Raw genomic sequence first — 19,042 nt, 5'->3', positions numbered from 1 at the left:
CTGCTATAGACCGAGGCTGCCGGGGTCCAGAAACCATGATCACCTCTCAGCCTCTGTCACCCCCGCTGGGTCATGGTTCCTCTAACCCTAACCCTACCCACCTACCCTAACCCTAACCCTAACCCTAACCATCCTAACCCTAACCCTAACCATCCTAACCCTAACCTAACCCTAACCCTACCCATCCCTAACCCTAACCCTAACCCATCCCTAACCCTAACCCTAACCCACCCTAACCCAACCCTAACCCATCCCTAACCCTAACCCATCCCTAACCCTAACCCAACCCTAACCCATCCCTAACCCTAACCCTAACCCAACCCTAACCCTAACCCATCCCTAACCCTAACCCTAACCCTAACCCTAACCCAACCCTAACCCTAACCCAACCCTAACCCTAACCCATCCCTAACCCTAACCCTAACCCTAACCCATCCCTAACCCTAACCCAACCCATATAATATGTGTTGTACTGACTAAATTGACTGAAAGGGGATGAAATGTTCTGACTATGAAGGAGAGAAATGAGGTCCAACGCTCGGCTATCTGGCCATGCAGTCGGTTTTTGAAGAGTGGCGACTAAACTAAATAACGACTGTGGCAACAAGAATTTCTATGTGCAAGCGGCCCTCACACACATCACCAGAGAGGTTTCTGGGCAGGCCACGCGAGCATGTGATATCCCATGCAATGTTCCTTGTCCCTCTGCTTCAGGGACCATCAGTTATAGTCATGAGATTTGTTTTAACAGGGCAGAGTTGCAGGTAATGTTCGTGAAATTGATCCTGCTTTTCACATTTTCATGATAAAAAGTGGACTCACAGGTGAACCGCTAGCTCCATTCAGACCTGGGGTTCCAGGGGGTCCAGGTGGCCCTGAAGTCCTGGGGGTCCTTGTGCTCCAGGCTCACCCTGCTGAAAGACCTTGAGTTACAACCAGCCATGTTGCTGTGGATCTCACCACACTGAACATGCTAAGCACAACAAGCACACCGCAAAGACGTGCAGAAGGGGTTAGCAGCAGGGGTTAGCAGCAGGGGTTAGCCGCAAGGGTTAGCAGCAGGGTTAGCAGCAAGGGTTAGCAGCAAGGGTTAGCAGCAGGGGTTAGCAGCAAGGGTTAGCAGCAGGGGTTAGCAGCAAGGGTTAGCAGCAAGGGTTAGCAGCAGGGGTTAGCAGCAGGGTTAGCAGCAGGGGTTAGCAAGGACCAACTGCTCTCCTAAGTGATCGTGTGGCTAGATTCCCGTGGTTGAATGGTGCCATCTATAAGTGTTAGCTAATACTGTTGAGGGGCTACACTAAGAGAAGCTGCAGAGCCTGATGAGCACCAGTATGAGAGGAACAATCACCTCAGTAAATGAGAGGGCAGCCGGGACACTTACAGTAATGGAGATGAATTAGATGAATTTCATATTCACAAAATGTGGCTTCGGTACAAAAGTATTTGAATGATTCTCTCGATTCTTCATTTTTTGGTTATTTTTCAGTATTTCAGATTGTCAGAGGCTCCGACTGTCCAACTCGTTTTTATATTATTTTAAATCAATTTTGACAAAGATTCCCGGGGCTTCTCTTAATTAGCTGTGAGCAATATTTCAGATCTTTTTATTCTAATTACTGATAAGAAGATGTAGTTTAGCGAGCATAAAGAGGGCAGAGCCTCCTCTAGGGGCAGAATGCTGGAGAAGCCACAATCACTTCACTCTTATTCTTGTGATTATGAGCCAAAATAAAGAAAAAACAAACTTTAAAAAAAGATTCTGTTGGTATTTCATTTATTTGATATTGTAGAAAAGGCTCAGATGGTCAGGTGGATACATGCGTGGAAGTTTGACGTGAACTTCATGACCACATTTCATTTTGGGATACTTTATCTTTGTTTTTGTAAAAACTAGTGGAGACAATCCAACCGATTTTTATACTTTATGCCAGAGGGTGATCAATTATTGCACTTCAAGATGCTGGCGATGTAGAAGGAAAACCTGTTTTCCACCATGAATTGACCACATTATACCCCAGCAATGAATATGAGGCAGCTGAACCCTGATATCTGAGCAGAGTTCTGGAGCAGAGCAGGCATCCAACTTCAGTTACGGAAAGAAAACGCAGCAGATGCCAACAAAGCCAACCATGAATTCATTTCAAATGTTTTAGCATGTTTTAGCATGTTTAGCCGCTGTGGTCAAAGCACCCAGGAGAATTAACCTTTCACTATATGCATTTAATTTGGATGAAAAACTAGTTTACTAATTCAGTGTTCTACAGAAATATGTAAGAACTAAAAGTGAATTAATTCCCATGATAATAAAATAACAAATGATGATCGGAAAAATGATTCTAGATTATTTATAAAATAGAAATTACTGCCAGGAGAGGGAGACCGATAATCCAAACATAAAAATAACAGGTGTGTGTGTGGGTGTGTGTGTGTGTGTCTCGGGGTTGTTCAAACTAGTTTGAAAGCTGACACATTTAAAGTTAGGGAGCTATTATTTTGGGCTAGAGAAATTCTGTTTTTAATGAATTTATCTATATTTCAGATGGAATCAACCCTAAATCTGAATGTTTAGCATTTATACTGTGTCTCAGTTGGTCCCAATGAGAACGTCAACCGAAGTGCTAATGCTAGCTATAGCAGCCAATAGATGCATTTAAGCAGCGTGGCAGAAAAGCTCGGCCGTTGTTGTTGAGGGTGGCAGCGGTTGGCATCCACAGGTTTGTTGTGGGGGCAAAGAGGGTTGTACCTTGAGGCGTTTTAGGATTAGAGGGCTTATTGAGGGCATGTTGCGCACGGTGATGGGCAACATCTGACATGGGCAGTCACAAAGCACGGGAAAGGTCACCAGGAGGCCAGAGAAAGGAAAAACCAGGAGAATGAAGGCAGAAAGTGGGGATATGGAGGAAAAATAGAAATAGAACATGTGAGTGAGAGGCAAGGAAACGGGAAGGCAGAGGATACAAGGTTGGAATGAAAAAGAGGCACCAGAAAAACAGACTAAGGGCCTGGAGCCCAGGGGGGTGGTTGATGCACAGCATGGTTTGACTCTAAAATGATAACAATGAAACATTCCGATCCATCCTGCCCCATTCTGTTGCTCACACCTACCGTGTTAATGACTTGTGTGCATCAATGCCCCCCCAGAAGGCTCAAATCAGGCCCCTAGAATGCAGTGGAGCAGAGGTGGGTGCCAGTCTTGCCACAAAGAGTGGTACAGTAAGAGGACACGTCAGACTTACTGTGGCCAACTGTCCGACACACGGCTGCACAATACGCCGCTTCTGTTGGGACGAGCAGCACGATGCAGGTTAGGGAGCTAGACATGAGCCCTGGTCCCTAACTGGTCCCTCACTGGTCCCTAGCTGGTCCCTAGCTGGTCCCTAACTGGTCCCTAACTGGTCCCTCACTGGTCCCTAGCTGGTCCCTCACTGGTCCCTAACTGGTCCCTAGCTGGTCCCTAACTGGTCCCTCACTGGTCCCTAGCTGGTCCCTCACTGGTCCCTCACTGGTCCCTAGCTGGTCCCTCACTGGTCCCTAGCTGGTCCCTAACTGGTCCCTCACTGGTCCCTAACTGGTCCCTCACTGGTCCCTCACTGGTCCCTAGCTGGTCCCTCACTGGTCCCTCACTGGTCCCTAGCTGGTCCCTCACTGGTCCCTAACTGGTCCCTAACTGGTCCCTCACTGGTCCCTCACTGGTCCCTAGCTGGTCCCTCACTGGTCCCTAGCTGGTCCCTAACTGGTCCCTCACTGGTCCCTAGCTGGTCCCTAGCTGGTCCCTAGCTGGTCCCTCACTGGTCCCTCACTGGTCCCTAGCTGGTCCCTCACTGGTCCCTAACTGGTCCCTAACTGGTCCCTCACTGGTCCCTCACTGGTCCCTAGCTGGTCCACTCACTGGTCCCTAGCTGGTCCCTAACTGGTCCCCTCACTGGTCCCTAGCTGGTCCCTCATCTGTCCCTAGCTGGTCCCTCACTGGTCCCTAACTGGTCCCTCACTGGTCCCTAGCTGGTCCCTAACTGGTCCCTCACTGGTCCCTAGCTGGTCCCTAACTGGTCCCTCACTGGTCCCTAGCTGGTCCCTCACTGGTCCCTAGCTGGTCCCTCACTGGTCCCTAACTGGTCCCTAACTGGGTCCCTCACTGGCTCATCGTGGTCCCTCACTGGTCCCTCATGCCCTCGCTGGTCCCTCACTGGTCCCTCGCTGGTCCCTCACTGGTCCCTAACTGGTCCCTCACTGGTCCCTCGCTGGTCCCTCACTGGTCCCTCACTGGTCCCTAACTGGTCCCTAGCTGGTCCCTCACTGGTCCCTCACTGGTCCCTAACTGGCCCCCTCACTGGTCCCCTAGCTGGTCCCTCACTGGTCCCCACTGGTCCCTAACTGGCCCTACTCACTGCGTCCCTAGCTGGTCCCTCAGCTGGTCCCTCAGCTGTTCCCTCAGCTGTTCCCTCAGCTGGTCCCTCAGCTGGTCCCTCAGCTGGTCCCTCAGCTGGTCCCTCAACTGGTCCCTAACTGGTCCCTCACTGGTCCCTCAATGGTCCCTAGCTGGTCCCCTCACTGGTCCCTAGCTGGTCCCTAACTGGTCCCTCACTGGTCCCTGACTGGTCCCATGGACTGGTCCCTAACTGGTCCCTCACTGGTCCCTCACTGGTCCCCTCACTGGTCCCTAGCTGGTCCCTCACTGGTCCCTCACTGGTCCCTCACTGGTCCCTCACTGGTCCCTCACTGGTCCCTAGCTGGTCCCTCACTGGTCCCTAACTGGTCCCTCACTGGTCCCTAGCTGGTCCCTCACTGGTCCCTAACTGGTCCCTCACTGGTTCCCTAGCTGGTCCTAACTGGTCCCTCACTGGTCCCTCACTGGTCCCTAACTGGTCCCTCACTGGTTCCCTCACTGGTCCCTAACTGGTCCCTAACTGGTCCTAGCTGGTCCCTCACTGACAGACATGAGCCTGGTCCCTAATGACAGACATGAGCCCTGGTCCCTAACTGACAGACATGAGCCCTGGTCCTCACTGACAGACATGAGGCCCTGGTCCCTAACTGACAGACATGAGCCCTGGTCCCTCACTGACAGACATGAGCCCTGGTCCCCTCACTGAGAGACATGAGCCCTGGTCCCTCACTGACAGACATGAGCCCTGGTCCCTAACTGACAGACATGAGCCCTGGTCCCTCACTGACAGACATGAGCCCTGGTCCCTCACTGAGAGACATGAGCCCTGGTCCCTCACTGACAGACATGAGCCCTGGTCCCTAACTGACAGACATGCGCCCTGGTCCCTCACTGACAGACATGAGCCCTGGTCCCTCACTGACAGACATGAGCCTGGTCCCTCACTGACAGACATGAGCCCTGGTCCCTCACTGACAGACATGAGCCTGGTCCCTCACTGACAGACATGAGCCCTGGTCCCTCACTGAGAGACATGAGCCCTGGTCCCTAACTGACAGACATGAGCCCTGGTCCCTAACTGACAGACATGAGCCCCTGGTCCCTCACTGACAGACATGAGCCCTGGTCCCTCACTGACAGACATGAGCCCTGGTCCCTAACTGACAGACATGAGCCCTGGTCCCTAACTCCTTTGCACATAGTATATATATTTCCATATATTGTATAATGTAGATATGTACGATGTCAAATAGGGCCGTTGGAAGTAAAACCCTTCCGACTTGCATTTAAAAGTCCATTTAATGGATAATTAAGTCTAATAAAGTCTTTATAATAGCCATTGTAAGCTCATCTATATCATGGAAATATATACAATGTGTATTGGTCAATATAAGTCAGGACAGTCAAAGTTGGCAAGTGTGCTGCACGTCCCTCCTTGTTGCCAGCTAGCTTTTGGGATTTTAGCATCAGAACGTCAGACGGTCTTTGTTGGGACTGGGACAGAGGTGTTGGGGCTCGGACAGGCCAGGACCTCTCTTTGCGGCAGTGACTTGCTGACACCCCTGCTGGGTTCTCGACCGGGTGTTTTTAGGCACCCACAAACCTTCAACGTCAGAGCCTGACTGGAGCGCAAGGCAGCCAGGGTTTTCAGGGGCAGATCCTGCACAAAGAGGCCCTGCACACCAGGGAAGAGCTCGTCTCAGTTAGTGCTGCTCACAAGTCCGGGGTCCATGTCCAACGATTTGATTACAAAAAGAAGCTGCTCCTTTCAGTCAGCGACAGGACGGTTAGAAAATGTAGACTTTATGTGGTGGGGGCGTCATTTACCAAGTCCTTGAAATGAATCCACCTTTGGAAGCGGCCTTAAGGCCCCGGGAGGCTCAGTGGGCATTTATGGCATTGATGGAAAGAATCGAATTGTTGAATTATTACCGTACATATTCCACTGAAATGCAAGAATATGTTCCAGACATGGCTGATCAAAGCTTTTATCTCCACCAATGGTCAGCGGGTGTGCTCCACCCTGAGCTTATACGCTAACTGCTGAAGACATTAAAATGGAGTCACACTGGTGGGACAAGAAGGCTTCCAAATCAAAGCCGGCTGAGCTTCCACAACGCTGGAAACGGTTCCTTAGCTTCAACAACACTGGTTCCTTATCAAATAAAGACACTTATTTTGCACCTTGAGACTTGATTTTCTGTCTCTTTCTTCCTGTCCCTCCCACATTCTCCTCCCTCTCTCTCAGCCTGCTATCAGCAGGGGGTCCTGCTCAAGGTTTCTTCCTTCAATTGCCACTTGTGCTTGTTGGGGGTCCGGCCCCCGGGAACCTCTTATCACCTCCAGAGGCCCAGTGGGAGACGCCTTACATGCTCCCAACTGGCCAAACCCTAAAACCTGCTGGTCACACCACCAGCAGTGGTCTGCTGACCTCCAGCATCGCTGGGTGCATCTTACATTTGGATCTGTGAAAGGTTCTGCCCAAAGATCACAGCACTGATTCAATGATTCAATGATCAATATTATAGTATATGATCAATGATTCAATGATCAATATTATGGTATATGATCAATGATTCAATGATGCCATCGGATTTAGATAAAATTCATGTTCCTGAGAAACTGGTAGAACTTAGTGTGTGTGTGGTGTGTGTGTGTTTCTTACCCTGTGTGTATAGTCTCCACATATTCCCTGGAGAAAGAAGACAAAAATAAAAAGGAACCTGTTTTTTGCTTGGGGGGGGGGGGGGGGGGGGGTTAGCATCACAATGTTTCTGGAATGAAAGAGCTGTTTAGACATTTTAAATATGATCATTTGACTTGTGGGTTAAACGTGGGTCTCACATTATGTGATACGTCTACAGTGCAGAGGCACTATGGGATAGCCTTAGCCTTAGCCTTAGCCTTAGCCTTAGCCTTAGCCTTAGCCCTCTGGGTGATAGCCTCATGTCTCACCTTCTCCCCCTTGGGTCCAGGTTCCCCCTAGAAGGCAAAAGAAGCCCAGTGGTGATGCAGACATCTCACAAAGATGCAGGCTGTAATCACAATCTCAAGTTTCAGGAACTTACTGGGAGTCCTTTAGGGCCTCGCTCACCCTAAATGGAACACACCAGTAATTAGATGCTGTGATGGTTTAGTGGTTGACCATTCATCGATGGAACCATCCAAATTAGTGACAATATGTCAACAGTTACAAGAGTCTCCTCAAACTACCGACACTGACACTCAGGCTGACATCCAGTCAGTGTGTGAGGGGCTTCTGGAGCTGTCAGAGCTCAGGAACTGATCCAGAAGCTGAGCAAAGGGCCCAGTGGACACCAGCAGTCCATAAGCAGAGTAGAGGCCCTGTGGGACACCAGCAGTCCAGAAGCAGAGTAGAGGGCCCTGTGGGACACCAGCAGTCCATAAGATGAGTAGAGGGCCCAGTGGGACACCAGCAGTCCATAAGATGAGTAGAGGGCCCAGTGGGACACCAGCAGTCCATAAGATGAGTAGAGGGCCCAGTGGGACACCAGCAGTCCAGAAGCAGAGTAGAGGGCCCTGTGGGACCCCAGCAGTCCCATAAGATGAGTAGAGGGCCCAGTGGGACACCAGCAGTCCAGAAGCAGAGTAGAGGGCCCTGTGGGACACCAGCAGTCCAGAAGCTGAGTAGAGGGCCCTGTGGGACACCAGCAGTCCAGAAGCTGAGTAGAGGGCCCAGTGGGACACCAGCAGTCCAGAAGCTGAGCAGAGGGCCCAGTGGGACACCAGCAGTCCATAAGATGAGTAGAGGGCCCTGTGGGACACCAGCAGTCCAGAAGCAGAGTAGAGGGCCCAGTGGGACACCAGCAGTCCATAAGATGAGTAGAGAGCCCCTGTGGGACACCAGCAGTCCAGAAGTTGAGTAGAGGGCCCAGTGGGACACCAGCAGTCATAGCTGAGCAGAGGGCCCAGTGGACACAGCAGTCCAGAAGCAGAGTAGAGGGCCCAGTGGGACACCAGCAGTCCATAAGCTGAGCAGAGGGCCCCAGCTGGGGACACCAGCAGTCCAGAAGCTGAGTAGAGGGCCCTGTGGACACCAGCAGTCCAGAAGCAGAGTAGAGGGCCCAGTGGGACACCAGCAGTCCATAAGCTGAGCAGAGGGCCCAGTGGGACACCAGCAGTCCATAAGATGAGTAGAGGGCCCTGTGGGACACCAGCAGTCCAGAAGCTGAGTAGAGGGCCCAGTGGGACACCAGCAGTCCAGAAGCTGAGTAGAGGGCCCGTGGGACACCAGCAGTCCAGAAGCTGAGCAGAGTAGAGGGCCCAGTGGGACACCAGCAGTCCATAAGCTGAGCAGAGGGCCCTGTGGGACACCAGCAGTCCATAAGATGAGTAGAGGGCCCTGTGGGACACCAGCAGTCAGAAGCTGAGTAGAGGGCCCAGTGGGACACCAGCAGTCCATAAGATGAGTAGAGGGCCCTGTGGGACACCAGCAGTCCAGAAGCTGAGTAGAGGGCCCTGTGGGACCACCAGCAGTCCACCCAGTACTGACAGCCCAGAGCACCCTGAGATGGAGCTGGTGGGACACCATCAGGCAACATGGGACATGATTGTCAGTCCTCCATGTTCCTGCCAAAGCCAGCCCTTCTTCCCATGGTGCATTGCAGTGTTGTGTGTTCCACAGATAAGTGCCACACAAGCACCCGGTCTTTGACGTGATGTAAGAGCAGACGGATTAATTGGACCAGGCTGTTCCCTTCCATTGTCTGTGGTTCAGTTCTGATGCTCAACTTAGCCCTTTTGGAGGTGGGACATGATCACCACTGATCCGTTGACTGGTCCTCTAGGCAACAAACTGAGCTATGCTGACACCATGCTGTCAGAACCAGCATGAAGTTCTTCAGCAGTCTGAGCTACAGCAGGTGGCCTGTTGGACTGAGCCGCAACGACCCTCACGGGGTCACCACGACCCTCACGGGGTCACCACGACCCTCATGGGGTCACCACGACCCTCACGGGGTCACCACTGCCCACTAGATACTGACCTCTGCAGACCAGGAAGAGCCAGGACCAGGAACACTCACGCTTGGCCTGTTAATCATGCTATCTCTGGCCTGTGTATGTGGGTTTCTGAAGGTACTGTGAACCATCCCCACAATGTATATCAGTGTATATTGTCAGGCAGGTCTAACACAACAGGTGGTGATGCTGATAGCTATGCTACTGATAGCTATGCTACTAATAGCTATGCTACTCTAAATCTGTGTATGCAAACTGAAACTCTCACCACGTCTCCCTTGGCTCCATTGTGACCCTGTGTGAAAAAGATCATAGTAAGCACAACTTCTCTTAACAAATATGATCAAACCAAGACAACAAGTTGATGAATTATATTATTTCATATTTTAAAAGAAACCAATAAACTCACCGGTTTCCCATCCAACCCAATTGGACCCTGGAATAAAGGAAGAGAAGCATGAATGAAACCTCTTCAAATATTAAAGGAACAATGAGGAGCACAAAGTGTGACGTTACATCAAGTCTAGAGATTGAACCCATTCAGGTTATTCAGAAGGAAAACAAGACACATTTATCATTATTTTAAAATCAAAACTGTTGGTTCTAGTGTGACGACCCTGGCTGTGTCTCTCTGCCTGCCTCTCCTGCCTGTTGCCCTCCTCCCTTCTGCAGGCAGTGGGGGGGCCAAGTGCTGCTAAGGGGCGATCCAGCTCACCTGGACTGATCAGCTGTGAGGGCTATAAATGCTCCACAGTCTGGGCAGTCAGGCTCTTGCTTGGCTCCCTCCAGGACTGCTTGGGTGTTCTGCTTTGGTTTGTTGTTTTGCATGATCAATCAGTAAATTCCCTTTTTTCTAAAATCCATCACGTGTCTTCTCCCTAATTTGTCTGAGCCCTGAGGTGGTTCATGACAAAATGGGGGCTCGTCCAATCGACTAGGGAAAGGATTTGATTTAGAGGGAGGAATACACTTTGGGTGATGGTGTCAGTGCTTAGTTTTGATTAAGTTTTTGTGTTCAAATTTTTCAGAAGACCGGTGAGTTTTTCTGGGTAGGTGTTTTTGGAGTCTCACCCCCTGGTAGGTTTATCCCATGGGTTCTGTGTAGGGAACCTGTGGTGGTGAAGTGAGTAGAGCTATATGCTTAGGTTCACGTCCAGGGGTTCCCTGGAAGTGGCTGCATAGCAGGTGCTTTCCAGCCCCACTGGGTTCTGTGATTAAAAGCCTCTCACCGGTAACTGCCTGAAGACTAGGGTTGAGCTTAGTTAGGAAGATTTTTCCAGTCTGTGGTAGAGGGGTTGATGACTCTTGTTTGGAGGTACAACTGGAGTATGGCTTTTCAGATTCAGATTCAGATTCAGAGTACTTCATTGATCCCTTTAGGGGGTGTCCATCAGGGAAATTAGCATCTCCAAAAAAACGTACAGCACTGTACAAAATTACCCACCACCATACCTATTAAGATAATAAAAATAGAATAAAATAAGAAATAAAATAGAATAAATTAAAAATAGAATATAAATATAAAATATAAAACTGTAGAAATGTAAATAAATGAACTGAATGAATGGATGAACTGAATGAATGGATGTCCCAGTATTATGTTATTGCAGTGTTGTTCCAGTTCTCCTGTTGGCCCTCCTCCCCCCCAGTGAGGAGTTGAACAGCCTGATGGCTCGGGGGATGAATGAGTTCCCCAGTCTGTTGGTCCTGAACCTGGGGAGGCGCAGCCTCTGGCTGATCAGGCTCCTCTGGCTCATCAGGCTCCTCTGGCTGATCAGGCTCCTCTGGCTGATCAGGCTCCTCTGGCTGATCAGGCTCCTCTGGCTGATCAGGCTTCTCTGGCTGTGGATGACAGTGTGCAGAGGGTGGCGGACATTGTCCATGATGCTCCGCAGCTTGTCAATAGTTCTCCTCTCTGCCACTGTCACCAGAGGTTCCAGCTTCATCCCCACCACCGAGCTGGCCCGCCTGATCAGCTTCTCCAGCCTGGAGAGGTCCGCTTTTGTCACACTCCCCCCCAGCACACCACAGCGTAGGACAGGACGCTGGCGACCACAGACTGGTAGAACATCCAGAGGAGTTTCCTGCAGATGTTGAAGATCTGAGTCTCCTCAGGAAGTACATCCTGCTCTGGGTCTTCTTGTACAGCTGTCTCGTGTTGCTTGTCCAGTCCAGCCTGTTGTCCAGCCACAGCCCAAGATATTTGTAGGTCTGCACGCCCTCCACCTCCTCTGTTCCTATCTGAACTGGCTTCTTTGGTGGAGGAGTTTATTCAGTCTCCCACTGAGGAGTTGTTTGACCAATGTACCAAAGATCAACTTTTGAAAATTGCTGAGCACTTTGGAATTGAAATCACAGATGAAAAGCTGAAAGAAACGCTAAGGGTGGCTGTGAAAGAAAAGTGAATTGAAGATAAAATATTGGTAACTAAGGAGCTGAGTAAAGAATCTTTGTTCATACCATCAGTTAGGGTGGAGTCTTTAACATTTGAGCAACACAAAGAACTTCTGAGGTTACAATTTGAACATGAATGAAGAATGAATCATTTGTTTCCACCTGTTATTTTCTATTCCTTGACTTCAGTGAAATGTAAAATATTTGTACACTTTTTTTAAATAAGAACTTTTAAAATGAGGATGAAATACAACAAGAGAAATGATACTTACAGGAAAGCCTGGGAATCCTCTGGTTCCAGGTTGTCCCTGAGAAGAAATTGCAGTTATAGTCAAACTTTGTGTTTTTGCTGCAGCTAAAATTGGGAAGGAAACTCGGATCTCTTGGAGTCCACCAACGAACATTTATGATGAACTAGAATGATCAACCCCCCCCCCCTCCTGTTTGAGGAGCTTCTGCCTGCTTCGTCCAGTAATGAGAAGCATATTATATATCCAACAAAAATGATCTTCCAGTTTGTCCCCTGTTGTGTCCTCCTCAGTCCTAAGGAGAGCCTCCATCCCTGGACCACATGACTACAGGCCTCACGTTATGTTTGTATAATTATAAGCTTAATTATGAACATTTACTTCTCTCAGATTGCTGTGAATTCCACACTATAGAGCGCACCTGACTATAAGGTGGCCACTTTGACACATGAGGTCTTTATGGTCCACAGAAAGACGATTTGAAAATGTTTCATTGCTGAAATGACATTACAGTAACATGCCGGTTAAAAAAATAACCAGCCGAGCAGCTGTTGGTCATTAGCCTTGAAGCTAAAAGCTGCATCGTCAGCATTTCTTTGTGCGTTATCCATGACGAGGGTGTGATATGAATCACAAAAAGACTGTTCAAAACGATTCAACTCCTCGCCGCGTTACAGCATCTCTTCAACCTGTCTACTCCCGTGCTACTCGAGTGCCCCCCTGGTGGTCATAAATGTTCATTCAAATTCAGAAAACTTTATTTATCCCGCTATTTAACCCTAACCCTCTAACCGTCTAACCCTAACCGTCTAACCGCTAACCCTAACCCTCTAACCCTAACCCCCTAACCCTCTAACCCAACCCCCTAACCCTCTAACCCTAACCCCCTAACCCTCTAACCCTAACCCTCTAAGCCTCTAACCCTAACCCTAACCCCCCTAACCCTCTAACCCTCACACCCTAACCCCCTAACCCTCTAACCCTAACCCTAAAACCGCTAACCCTCTAACCCTATAACCCTAACCCTCTAACCCTAACCCTTTAACCCTAACCCTCTAACCCTATAACCCTATAACCCTAACCCTCTATCCGTCTAACCCTAACCGTCTAACCCTCTAACCCTAACCCCCTAACCCTCTAACCCTAACCCTCTAACCTTAACCCTCTAACCGTCTAACCCTAACCCTCTAACCCTAACCCCCCTAACCCTCTAACCCTAACCCTTTAACCCTAACCCTCTAACCCTAACCCTCTATCCGTCTAACCCTAACCCTCTAACCCTCTAACCCTAACCCTCTAACCCTAACCCTCTACACCTCTAACCCCTAACCCTCTAACCCTCTAACGCTAACCCTCTAACCCTCTCACCCTAACCGTCTAACCCTCTAACCCTAACCCCCCTAAACCCTCTAACCCTAACCCTCTAACCCTCTAACCCTAACCCTAACCCTCTAACCGTCTAACCCTCTAACCCTAACCCCCTAACCCTCTAACCCTAACCCTCTAACCCTAACCCTCTAACCCTCTACGCTAACCCTCTAACCCTAACCCTCTAACCCTAACCCCCTAACCCTCTACCCTAACCGTTCTAACCCTCTAACCCTAACCCTCTAACCCTAACCCCCCTAACCCTCTAACCCTAAGCAATTATTGAATCCAATGTGATGCAGGATGGTATTTCTAATGAAGAGTCCTGGGATGTCCCCTGGACTCGGTGGAGGTGGTGGGAAACGGGAGGATGATGGCTAAGCTGTCATCCATGTTGAACAACACATACAGGACACCCCCCCTACAGGACACCCTGGCAGCACTGGGCAGCTCCTTCAGGGAGCGGCTGCTCCACCCTCGCTGGGTGAAGGAGAGGTATCGCAGATTTTTCCTGCCGGCTGCTGTCAGACTGCACAATAAACATAATGCCCGCTAGCACAATCTGAATATTATATATTTTGATATGTATATTGTATTGATATGTATATCCATGTGTATATTGTATACAGCCTCTGTACCACGTACAGGTATACAAGGGCCAATTATCCATTTATCTTGGATTATTGTGTGTGTATATATATATATATACACACATCCTTTTTCTGATATCTTACACCAAATTTTATTTATTATTTTATTTTACTTTTTCTTTTGCTGCTGCTGTTGCGCTGTAAATTTCCCCGTGTGGGACAAATAAAGGAAATGTGAATCTGAAAGAGGGAAATGACCTTACAGGGGGGCCTCTTGGTCCAATGATGGACAGACCTTGGCTCACCTGGTGCTCCCTGGAGACAGAAGGACAGACAGAATTAATGACAGATAGAAACTGATAATAAATGCAGGAGAGATCTCATTTCACTACTAAATGAAAAAGCACCCCATAGCTACCTTCCAGTTCCAGAAGGAACCAAAACTAAAATGAATATATAGCAACAATGTTAAATACCGTTCATGTTCATTACCGTTAAATATTGTTCATGTCCTTGTTATCGAGTAATTAAGGGTTGCTGAGAAAGATTCTGTTTGCTTCCTACTAACTTTGCTTCTGGAGTGGATATCCCCAACAATATGTAGGTGTTCCACACAGATGGATTCAAAAATCATCAAAACTCAACGCACAATATTTGCTTGAAGGTTTCCTTAAAAAATGAGACCTTCATTTTCAGAAATATAGATTTTTTACACTCAAATCTCAGCAGTGAAGTGGAACCAGTGAGAACCGTTTTCCAAAAGAACCGTTTTCACATTAAAGCAGAACTGTTGATGCCCTTTGACCCCCTACTTCCCCCTACAGTCCAGGATACCACAGGGTCTGTCTGGCCCAACTCAGGTTCGAGCACGTTCCCTAAATGGGTGCTTTGGCACCACAGACCAATACCACGCCTTGCCTTGTCCATCATGGACAAGTGGTTCTAAATATTTCTGAACAAGGGCTACTTTATGAGCTAACCTTTATGGTCTCACTGCCAGTTTGGGGACAGATACTGTGTGTTACTCAGTGGCGGGGGGTCGTTTAGTCAGGGGAAGTAGCTTAATAGCATTTGAGTTAGTTTTCACTTTTACTAAACATGGCATTAGACAAGTGAAAATCCACAAACACGTGTTCAGATTGTGTTACTGTGTTTGTAAAGGTGTAACAAGGCAACACTCCTGCCAGAACACACACATGATGTCGAACGCCGTGACTTCACATCTGAATGTCCGCTTGTTTGAGCCCACTTACAATCACATTTTTTTTACGTTGAATTTGGTTTTACAAACCCAACGTCCCTTTGTCCCCCCGTGCTCTGCAAAATCTAAGAATAAAAAGGACTCCGGATGGGGGGGGGGGGCAGAACTATTTACACTGTTTGCCCCCTGTCCTGTTTGGTAAAAGCACTTTATGACCAAAAGAATATTCTTCCTGTGTCTCAACAGTTATCCGCCTCAGTACATGATCCCTTGGTGCGAAACTACCCATCTATGCTAATGTTCAACACGTATTTGGTCTGGAAAACACACGAAGGGCTGCAAACGAATGATCGGTTTGTCTGCTGTAAAACATGATGTGACGAGAACATAAATGTGGCAGGATGAAGAGCCTGCAAGGACTTCAGCTGGATGGACCAATGCCTGGCTCTGAAGAAGGGGAACTGTCAATAATAGAAGACTTGTCTAAAGGGCTGCAATGTGCAACAGGGTTTAAAGAAACCTGTTGATCCAAAACACGATGCTTAAAGATGTCCTAATAAAATAACACTTGATTTACCGAGGAGAAAAAAGGAGCCTGATAAGTAGTGTTCTAAGTTCATAAGTTCATGTTCTGGTAATGATGGTATGTAGGCCTAAACTTACCTTGTCCCCTGCTTGTCCTTTTAAGCCCTGCGATGAATCACATCAGACACAGTCACATGCAAAGAGGTGTGAAGGAGAGAGAGGAACCAATGTAAGAGACAAGGACAGGGTTCAGAGCATGCCGCTACCTCGGGACCAGTGATGAGGGACAGATGACGGGGAGGTGAACATTATGTAAATCAGATGGCCGTACGAGTGTAAGTTCACATGTGTAACACCCTCTAAGCAGGACAATGTTTGTTTGCACCCTTCCACAATCATCAACGAGCTACTTCACAAGTGCTTTTGAGGACAGGTAGCTGTTACCATACATGGCAGCTGACCTCCAACAGCTCAGCATGCACAATCGTTTAAATGCTCCTTCTAAAGCCTGATGAATTCATGAAAGTCTTTAGGCTGAAGACAGCTATTGTCTTCTAACCTAGAACCTGATCAACAAGTTTAACTAGTTTTCCAATCAAGCATTTTGTTGCTTTTTCCCCCTTGTTCATTTTCTTGATCGCTTTACCCCTTTCAGGGTCACGGGGAGGGCGCGGAGCCGATCCCAGGGGCATGCGGGCGATGGAAGGGTACACCCTGGAGGAGTCGCCAGCTCATCGCGGGGCCCTATGTGAGCAATTGTGGGTTTGGTACCTTGCTCAAGGGTACCTCTCGCACCTCCCCTGACTACCAGAACACCCATGTCCTCTTGAACCAAGAACCCCACCCCCCCTTCTCAGCCCAGCCCTCAACAGCCCAAGCTACCAATCTGCATTTTGTTTAAAAACCCATAAACATATTGTTGGCCTTTCAGGTTTTAGCTCAGGGGGATCAATATTTAATGCTATAAAAGAGATCTCTGCCGCTAATGAGTTGCTACAATCATTAGCATTGAAATGTCTGAAACAGAAGCTCTGCATTTTCTTTGCATCATTTACATGACACAGAGGTGAGACTTACTGTCCCTCTGATAAAAATAAACCCAGTCTCATGCACAAAAGGTTGGACTCCAATTCCTATGAAGTGTAGGCACGTCCGGCGTAGTGGTGATATTAGTCACAACACAAACTAGAGCAGTAGTGGCACCCAAAACTGTCCCCACATTGAACCTGCTCTAGGTACCTTTGCACCATTGGACAAAAATCTGAAGGTGTTCTTCAACTATTTACCATGAAACAAATAACTATTTTAGCTTTTTTAAGTAGAGCTTTATTAGTAACGCAGAGTCGGTTTAATGTGCCAACAGTTGTGAAATATAGTGTGAAAACAGAACAAAAGTCAAATTCATGCAGCTCCGCTCTAAGGTGCCAAAACTGCTCTGAACCCTCAAACACAACCTGATGCACATGGCTAATAAAAATCACTACATGACATTTCATTTTCATTCAACTCTTTACCTCTTAGATCTGATGACTTTCTGATGTCTTTGACAACATGAACATCAAAATCCATATTTATGATACTCAAGACACAAATCCAAGGGACTCACCATTCTCCAGAATTCCCATACTTCTTTGTCAGCCTATTCACCAATACACATTTAAAGGAACAGGAGTGTTACAGGATAGCTCAAGACTGTGGTGGGATGCCTGACATGTTGAACGCTACAGCTTGAACCACCCTCTGACATCATTTATACAATAGTGAAATCACGATCACTCACAGCCGTTACACACGCGTTAAGGAATGTGGGACAAATGGAATGCTCCGAAAATGGCTTTGTAGCCCTAATAAAATTAGGAGGCTTGGTTAGTGATCCATGCAGAGTGGTGAGACCAGAGACACAGTCCATGAGACCAGAGACACAGTCCATGAGACCAGAGACCAGTCCATGAGACCAGAGAGACACAGTCCATGAGACCAGAGAGACACAGTCCATGAGACCAGAGAGACACAGTCCATGAGACCAGAGACACAGTCCATGAGACCAGAGACACAGTCCATGAGACCAGAGAGCACCAGTCCATGAGACCAGAGACACAGTCCATGAGACCAGAGACACAGTCCATGAGCCAGAGAGACACAGTCCATGAGACCAAAGAGACACAGTGCATGACACCAAAGAGACGCAGTCCATGAGACCAAAGAGACGCAGTCCATGAGACCAGAGAGACACAGTCCATGAGACCATGAGACACAGTCCATGAAACCAGAGACACAGTCCATGAGACCAGAGACACAGTCCATGAGACCAGAGACACAGTCCATGAGACCAGAGACCACAGTCCATGAGACCAAAGGAGCCTTTGCCACCAAAACTCCTGCTTGTCTGTCTCTCTGCCTGTCTGCTGCCTGCCTGTCTGGGGGCCTGCCTGCCTGCCTACCGACCTGTCTGCCTGCCTGCCTGCCTGCCTGCCTGTCTGGGGGCCCTGCCTGCTCGACCTGTCTGCCTGCCTGCTACCGACCTGTCTGCCTGCCTGCCTACCGACCTGTCTGCCTGCCTGCCTACCGACCTGTCTGCCTGCCTCTGTGTGAGTGAATACAGTCCTTCTCTGTGTGATCTTCACACCTGGTCTATGTTCTATCAAGCTCCCATTCAGACTGATGAAGATCTATCCAAGGTCCTGATTTAAACAAGGTTTGGAGTGAGGCCATGGTGATGTCAGCCCCAGCATGGGCTGACGTAGTGACTAATGTAATTACTAGCAGTCCCCTTTAAACAACACCCTTCAGGAAAGCAGTTCTTTTTTAAATCCCAGGACAAATTGGCTGTTCCTTTAAAACCTCATTCAGCTGATATTTAGCACAAAAGTGAGAGACAGAACGCTGGTAATTGCTGCGCTCTGTAGCCTGGTTTGGACATCTGAACGATTATTCACGCCAATGCTCAGCAGACTGCTGATTATCTGGACCTCGTCTGGTGCCAAATGATGTCCAGATGTTGTACTGTGTGGATCTGTCTCCTCACAAGGTGTGTAGGACCCGAGGCCTTGGCCTTTCCCCAGTCCAAAATCCAGGTTTTCACTGTGAAAGTCATTGGCTCTTTAACTGGCTGCATTATTATAAGGTCAAGTTTTGCTTCAATGAATAGGTGCAGGGCAGAAAAAACCTCCCTGTTGGAACATCAGCTCTAACCTCTAACCTAACCTAACCAAATCTGAGAGAAAGTATGAGCAGCATTGCTTCTAACACGATGCACCTATGACCACGTTTCACGTAAGATATCGAACAAAGTTTCTTTTGTTGCCCTAAATTTCTAATGAGGCTGAAGAATCGCTGACTATGTCATAAAAGTGCA

At 48.5% G+C, this 19,042-nt stretch overlaps 1 protein-coding gene and 1 long non-coding RNA gene across 2 annotated transcripts in view; both read right to left on the bottom strand.

Annotated features, from left to right (window-relative positions):
- The window catches only part of col13a1 (collagen, type XIII, alpha 1), a 167,945-nt gene that overhangs the window by 104,858 nt on the left and 44,045 nt on the right, over positions 1-19,042 (bottom strand). The gene's annotated exons all lie outside the window — the stretch shown is intronic.
- Positions 881-9,797, bottom strand: LOC115248344 (uncharacterized). The gene is made up of 7 exons (XR_003887244.1): positions 9,771-9,797; positions 9,630-9,656; positions 7,450-7,476; positions 7,337-7,363; positions 7,047-7,073; positions 5,985-6,056; positions 881-914 (listed from the first exon to the last, which is right to left on the bottom strand). It is a non-coding gene; the product is annotated as an uncharacterized lncRNA (long non-coding RNA).

Source organism: Takifugu rubripes, unplaced genomic scaffold (assembly GCF_901000725.2).
Source record: "Takifugu rubripes unplaced genomic scaffold, fTakRub1.2, whole genome shotgun sequence".
NCBI lineage: Eukaryota > Metazoa > Chordata > Actinopteri > Tetraodontiformes > Tetraodontidae > Takifugu > Takifugu rubripes.
This window is presented reverse-complemented; position numbering and strand designations above follow the sequence as displayed.